Source organism: Oncorhynchus clarkii, chromosome 5 (genome assembly GCF_045791955.1).
Source record: "Oncorhynchus clarkii lewisi isolate Uvic-CL-2024 chromosome 5, UVic_Ocla_1.0, whole genome shotgun sequence".
NCBI lineage: Eukaryota > Metazoa > Chordata > Actinopteri > Salmoniformes > Salmonidae > Oncorhynchus > Oncorhynchus clarkii.
In genome coordinates, this window is record NC_092151.1 from 6561686 (window position 1) to 6568194 (window position 6509).

At 40.5% G+C, this 6509-nt stretch overlaps 1 protein-coding gene across 1 annotated transcript in view; it reads right to left on the reverse strand.

Annotated features, from left to right (window-relative positions):
- The window catches only part of LOC139408273 (phospholipid-transporting ATPase IC-like), a 40841-nt gene extending 38703 nt beyond the window's left edge, over positions 1–2138 (reverse strand). Inside the window, exon 1 of the mRNA XM_071151974.1 lies at positions 1814–2138. The gene's annotated coding sequence lies outside the window, so the exon portion shown is untranslated. The remainder of the gene's footprint in view (positions 1–1813) is intronic.
- Between the last annotated feature and the right edge of the window lie 4371 nt (positions 2139–6509).

The window sequence follows — 6509 nt, forward strand, 5'->3', positions numbered from 1 at the left end:
CTAGCCTAGTTGACTGACGTGACTAACCAAAATGGACTTGTTTTGAAAGTTGGATCATCTTATCCTTTGAGGCTTTAAAAGTGTCATTACACTTAAGCAATAAGGCACGAGGGGGTGTGGTATATGGCCAATATACCATGACTAAGGGCTGTTCTTATGCACGACACAGTACGGCGTGCCTGGATACAGCCCTTAGCCGTGGTATATTGGCCATATACCACAAACCCCAGAGGTGCCTTATTGCTGTTATAAACTGGTTACTAATGTAATTAGAGCAGTAAAAATACATGATTTATCATACCTGTTGTATACAGTCTGATATACCACAGCTTTCAGCCAATCAGCATTCAGGGTTCGACCCACCCAGTTTATAGTACGATTTAGAACATTCAAATCAACTGGGAAATGTTCGCGACAGCATTGTCGTCACCTTTAATTCTGAGTGATAGAAAGCACAAGAACCACCAATCGGCCTATACCACAGTGGTGTGTCAATGTTATAGTATGTACCATTTATTTGTTTGTTTGTGTTTGGACCCCAGGAAGAGTAGATTCTGCCTTGGCAGCAGCTAATGGTGATCACTAATAAAAATACACTAACCGTTGTTACTATGACAACTAACGTAGCTAAAATTATTGATGTCTGGACACACGCACAAATCTGATTGTCCCTTACTGTTTGGACAGTCAGTGTTCAAAAAACATTTGAGCATTAAAGCTGCAATATGTCACTTTGTGGTGGGATTCCCGACCAAATTCAGATAGAAATGTGAGTTATAGATCTGTCACTCTCATTTAAAGCAAGTTTAGGAATTGATAGATATGTTCTATGTGCTCTATTTCTATGCTTCCCATTCTTACGGTTTTGTACACTAGCTTCAAACAGCTTAAAAACAAAATAAAAGATATTTCACAGCAGTTTAATTGGTACAATGATGCTCTACATTATATTTGCTCGTTTCGTCACAAACTGAAATTAGGCATACTATTAGAATTTTAGCAACCAGGAAATGCCAAACGGATTTTTGCATAGTGCATCCTGAAGGCGTGCAGTGTGAACAAGGTTTAAGACTGCCTAAACTCAAGCATATTGATCAAGCCCATTCAGTCCTCCTGTGGAATGTGTGTGTGCCATCTCAGACGAAAAGAGTGAGAGCCTTCCCCTCCCTGAAGCAATACAAGATTGTGTTGGAGACGCAACATAAATCTCCAGGGAGAGTATATCAAGACTGCTACTACTAGGTTTCAATAGCCCATTGAGGGTATTATAATGATTTGTTTTCAAACAATCAAAGTGTAAAATACAGAAAGTTGGAAAACAAGTAAAAGTTCTATAGAATTACACAGAAAAACATCTACACGTCTGGAATTCTCATACTGGTCTGCATGTCCAATATATATATATATCAGATAGATTTAGTTAGGGCTGAATTCAAACCATATTGTCTAAATTCAGCGTTATAGTGCGCTTGAAGTGTAAAGGTAGGCTAATTCCCGATTGAGACGAGACATGCAGTGTTTAACAGGAACGCATTTTCCAACGCATTTTCCCCGAACATTGCTTTGAAGTTTCAATGACGCTTTAACGATTAAATTAAACGTTACAGATTGAATCAAGTCGTTAGAAGAGTTAGATTAGAATGTCGGATCTTTGCACGAAATCGACCTATGACTTGATTCAATTATAGATTGAGATTATGACAGAGGGGAGGAAAGGATAACGTGTGAACATTACTACGATCGACTCTGTGTCTAAAATCCTTAAAAATTAATACATTTGGCGGCAGATATATACATTTAAAAAACTACTCACCAATGGCTATTCCTTGTATGTCTATAATTTCTCCCCAATATGGTCTTCTAGTTTCTGGTTACTGTACCATGTTTGCTCTGTCCTCGCCACAAACAACAGTGTCGTCTAACGTTAGTTTCTGTTCACTCCTTTCACCTGCGTAATGGCTACCTACCTTACCTGAAACTTGACAGACTGGTTTGACAAGAATGTGTTTTGAATAAAACTCCAAAAACGCCCGCGGTTTCATTAAAACAAACGAGCATACAATGTGTTTATGTCATCTCGCAACACGTCTGGGTGATATTAAATATATCCTACCCCACTAAGCAGCCTGTTGATTGATACGCACGTGACTAAAAAGGTAAAGGTGTAATCCAATTCATAATCAAACGTAATAAACCAGTGGCATGAACTTATTTATATTCATAAATAAAAGCTTCCGTAAAGACAACTCAGAATTAAATGTTCTACATTACTGTATAAACAGTTTTATTGTAAAGTTGTCCTATTATTTTAAAAAATATATATTTAAATGTAAATGTCATGCTCTTACATGTTTTTAAGAATACCGACAATCATCAAATTATCCTCAATTTATTTTATTTGAGCCTACATTCAACCATCCTTCCAACCGTTTGTTGTCGGGCTTGGTTTTTGCCCTAGCACGACACTGCTGATTTAAATAACCAACTCCTGGGGGCTCCAGAACCGAGTTTAGGAAACCCTGGTCTGCCAGACCTACTTTTACTCCCACTTCCTACAGTTCAATTGTACTGCAAGGGATATTTATACTGATTAAATTGGGATTTTAGAGCAAGTGGCACTTCCTAATTTTTGCCTGACGGATATCTGACATAATGGGCGGTTTCGGTTATGCTGGGCCGTGGGGCACCGGTCTATGGCCGGAGAGGTGAACGGTCAAAAATGGGTGAGGGTGCCCTTTCCCAAATCAAAGATGAATCTGCGCCGCACGGTCATGTTGTGAACAAGGCACCACTGTGCCTCGTCCAAAAACAAAAATCTATTTTCCATAAAACATACGTTTGATTTTCAAATTGGTTTTCATTGGAAAGGCAAATCACTTTTCCACGTGAAAACACAAATGTATACTCATTACTCCACGTGCTTAATTACGTCAATTTTGTTTTGAGCCAACTTCGCTGTGAGTTTGAACGGGGCACTTGGCTCATGCCCGGGAGGCAGCCCGATTCCAAATCGAATGCAATACATTTTAGCCCGGTGCAAAATACGCATTACCGGGCGCCCGTGCCAGATTAATAGAATCCCCTCAATGTAAAATAGTTCCTTGTGTTACATTCTTTTGTTATGCAGATACGCAGATCTCATTGGCCAAAATACCCGTCACTCCAATGACGTTTGATATTTTCGACCAATGGTGGGGTTGGCCGCACCTGATGTGTTGGGTATCGGTGCAGAGAAGATGGCGGAAACTGAGGTTTTGTTTGAAATAAGAATGAGTGAGCTACCATGGCGGAAAAAGGAAACCACTAGACTCGTTTTAAGTCCGAGTGAGTGTTTCGGATCAATGTTACTTGGGGAATCCGTTTAACGTCTCGAGGAAAATCTGGAATGTTTTGGAGGAAAGTGTGGAGTCGATGAGTCACAAGAAGTGGTCTTATTTATATTGTGTTGTGTGTCTGCGGGCTCTCGAGTGGCGCAGCGGTCGTATGCACTGCATTTCAGTGCTAGAGGCTTCACTACAGACCCTAGTACGATTCCTGGCTGTATCACAACCGGCCATGAGTGGGAGTCCCATAGTGCGGCGCGCAATTGGCCCAGCGTCGTTAGGGTTTGGCCGGGGTAGGCCGTTATTGTACATAATAATTTGTTTTTAACTTTGTTGCCTAGTAAAATAAAAAGCAGAAGAAACTTGATTTAAGACAAAAATATGTCTGAGTGGAATGTGTCCAGTCTGGATTTTCGGAGCAGGGCGCCTATTTCTGGAGTGGCGCAAGAAGTTAAGGCAGAGGATGTTACTGATGATAGGTCGACTGACCTGTATGGTGGATGGAGAAAATAATTTAACTTAATCCATGCTACTGTTATTTGATTTAGTCTATCCCTTCTCATGTAGGGTCATTGTTAATATGACATTCTTAAGTGACTTGCGTAATTAAAAATCATTTAAAATCCAAGTTAGAATTCATGAAAACCCCGTTAGAGATTTTGAGCACAAGCCCCTTCAGTTTTTCATAAATGTAACAGATGTTAATGTTAATGTGGCGGCAGGGTAGTCTAGTGGGTAGAGCGTTGGACTAGTAACTGAAAGGTTGCAAGCTGACAAGGTACAAATCTGTCGTTCTGCCCCCGAATCCCCTCATTGAAAATAAGAATGTGTTCTTAACTGACTTGCCTAGTTAAATAAAGGTAAAATAACAATGTGTCAAGTGTGTGGAAAGGGGAAGAGTGTCGTATGAAGTGAACTGCTTTAACTGTGGAGGTGAACATATGCCCAAATTCCTGGAGTGTCCTGTTTGGTGAAGGAGAATTAGGTGCCAAGGGTAAAGCGTGTCTCTGATCTGGAGGCGGTGAGAAAAGTGGAAAGAACAACATGAATTGCAATGGTCATAAACTACAAGCGCAAGCGGGAAAAAATTGTAATCACAACAGAGAGCTAATATTAATAATATGCATGTTAATCTCTCCTGGCTCAAAGTGGAGGAGAGATTGAATTTATCACTACTTGTATATATGAGAGGTGAATTCGCTGTCTGTTTGAACTACTGACGCACAACAGCTAACTAACTGATCGCTGCAACTGTACATAGTCCATCTGTAAATAGCCCACCCAACTACCTCATCCCCATACTGTTTTTATGTACTTTTCTGCTCTTTTGCACACCAGTATTTCTACTTGCACATCATCATCTGCTCATCTATCACTCCAGTGTTAATCTGATAAATTGTAATGATTCGCTCCTATGGCCTATTTATTGCCCACCTCCTCATGCCTTTTGCACACACTGTATATAGACTTTCTTTTTTTCTACTGCATCACTGACTTGTTTATTGTGTTATTGGCTTGTTAGTTGTTTATTCCATGTTCATTCCATGTGTAACTCTGTGTTGTTGTCTGTGTCCCACTGCTTTGCTTTATCTTGGCCAGGTCGCAGTTGTAAATGAGAACTTGTTCTCAACTGGCCTACCTGGTTAAATAAAGGTGAAATAAAATGTAAAAAATAAAAACAGCTCAGACACCCATGCATACCCGACAAGACATGCCACAAGAGGTCTCTTCACAGTCCCCAAGTCCAGAACAGACTATGGGAGGCACACTACTACATAGAGCCGTGACAACATGGAACTCTATTCCACAGTACTACATAGAGCCATGACTACATGGAACTCTATCCAACAGTACTACATAGAGCCATGACTACATGGAACTCTATTCCACAGTACTACATAGAGCCGTGACAACATGGAACTCTATTCCACAGTACTACATAGAGTCATGACTACATTAAACTCTATTCCACTGTACTACATAGAGCCATGACAACATGGAACTCTATTCCACAGTACTACATAGAGCCATGACTACATTAAACTCTATTCCACTGTACTACATAGAGCCATGACAACATGGAACTCTATTCCACAGTACTACATAGAGCCATGACTACATGGAACTCTATTCCAACAGTACTACATAGAGCCATGACTACATGGAACTCTATTCCACAGTACTACATAGAGCCATGACAACATGGAACTCTATTCCACTGTACTACATAGAGCCGTGACAACATGGAACTCTATTCCACAGTACTACATAGAGCCATGACTACATGGAACTCTATTCCACTGTACTACATAGAGCCGTGACAACATGGAACTCTATTCCACTGTACTACATAGAGCCGTGACAACATGGAACTCTATTCCACAGTACTACATAGAGCCATGACTACATGGAACTCTATTCAACAGTACTACATAGAGCAGTGACTACATGGAACTCTATGCCACAGTACTACATAGAGCCGTGACAACATGGAACTCTATTCCACAGTACTACATAGAGCCATGACTACATGGAACTCTATTCCACAGTACTACATAGAGCCATGACTACATGGAACTCTATTCCACATCAAGTGACTGGTGCAGCAGTAAAATTTGATTTAAAAAAACAGGTAAAAAAATACACCTTATGGAACAGCGGGGCTGTAAAGCAACACAAACATAGGCACAAGACACATGCGCACACACGATAACATACGCACTATGCACATGGATTTCGTACTGTAGCTATGTGGCAGTGGTGGAGTAAGGGGCCTGATGGCACATAGTGTCTTGTGAAATCTGTGAATGTAATGTTGTTGTTTTTTTAAATGTATAAACTGCCTTAATTTTGCTGGAACACAGGCAGCTGCAAATGGGGGATCCATAATCAAATGTAACTGAATGTTTTTTGGGGGTTCTTCGTGATTTCAGTCGAATGTTCCGCCATTACAAGCCTCTGAGCCTGTGTAGGGATGTATTTTGGAGTGGACTGTGATTTAATAAGTGTGGTGGGTTTCGTTAGTTCACGTGTTACATTTTGTATGATGTCGTTTTTCCCGCAATTGCTTTTTTTTAGTTACTTAATCAATACCCTGTCCAGCTGGCGGCGGTAATGCATCATTAACATTGGATGCCAACTGCTGTTAAACTCCATCGAAGAAGAAGGAAGACCGCACCTGATCCT